Below are 1269 nucleotides of genomic sequence, written 5' to 3' on the forward strand. Positions count from 1 at the left end.
CTCCTCTTCCCTGTCTTCCTTCGTCTCTCACAAGGTAACCTACACCTTATAAATATGCTGCTTGCACAGAAATCCTTTACAGTGGTGGACCTAACCAAAGAGAGTGTACAAAGTCTCATTCTCAGAGGCTGCCTTTCCTTTTTTGATGGATAGGAAAACTAAGAAAATTCCAGAAACATTTAATTACCCTTTACAAATCTCTCTTAGATTGAATGTAAGCAACAATTCTTTTCCTCTGAATCAGGAAATCTAAAGAGCCTCCAACAAGTAGCTATACACCATGGAGCCCACATTTTAGAAAGAATAAGAGCTCTCAGCATGCAAAAATCATACATTAAAGATTCCCACATAACAGATTTCTTCCAGGTTTTTTTTCCCTATAAATATGCCAGATTTCATTTTCAACTAAAAGCCATCAATATTTGTTTATTCAACAACTAACACGTGCTTCACTATAAACTGGGGTTTTATGAGCATTTTTTTNTGAATTTCAGAAAATCATGCTTGCAATCTGCCTGCCAGGAAACAGTTTCAGAGAGATGCAGCTCTAGATTAAAAGTCCATGGGCCAGCCCCGTGGCTCACTCGGGAGAGTATGGTGCTGGGAGCACCGAGGCCTCAGGTTTGGATCCTATATAGGGATGGCCGGTGCGCTCACTGGCTGAGCGTGGTACAGACCACACCATGTCGGGGGTTGCAATCCCCTTACCAGTTAAAAAAAAAAAAGAAAGAAAGAAAAAGGTCCACATATTTTTTCTGGGTATATTAGCAGTCATTGTTGAAAACCTTTGTCTTTCCCCTTCACCGTGCTTCTGTTGACTTCCACCAGCCATATTTCACCTTGGTGCTGTCTGTGAGGCTGGAGAAGGCAGCTCTGCCTGCACACATGGCAGACCACAGGCATGGAATGAGCATCCCCTAGGACAGCCCTCAATCGGTGATGGCAGGAAGAAGTGTGTGCACACCCCAGCTCGCTCACCTTCAAGGTGGAATAACACAGGCATATTCCTGTGTTTACAGATGAGCTTGAGCTCCAGTCACCCTCAGTCATCGCTGGTTTTCAGAAGTGCCTTTCACTGTCTGTCTCCTCTTCCCTGTCTTCCTTCGTCTCTCACAGTGTAACCTACACTTTATAAATATGCTGCTTGCACAGAAATCCTTTACAGTGGTGGACCTAACCAAAGAGAGTGGACAAAGTCTCATTCTCACAGGCTGCCTTTCCTTTTTTGATGGATAGGAAAACTAAGAAAATTCCAGAAACATTTAATTA

This window comes from Galeopterus variegatus, unplaced genomic scaffold, assembly GCF_000696425.1.
Source record: "Galeopterus variegatus unplaced genomic scaffold, G_variegatus-3.0.2 Scaffold6104, whole genome shotgun sequence".
Lineage (NCBI taxonomy): Eukaryota > Metazoa > Chordata > Mammalia > Dermoptera > Cynocephalidae > Galeopterus > Galeopterus variegatus.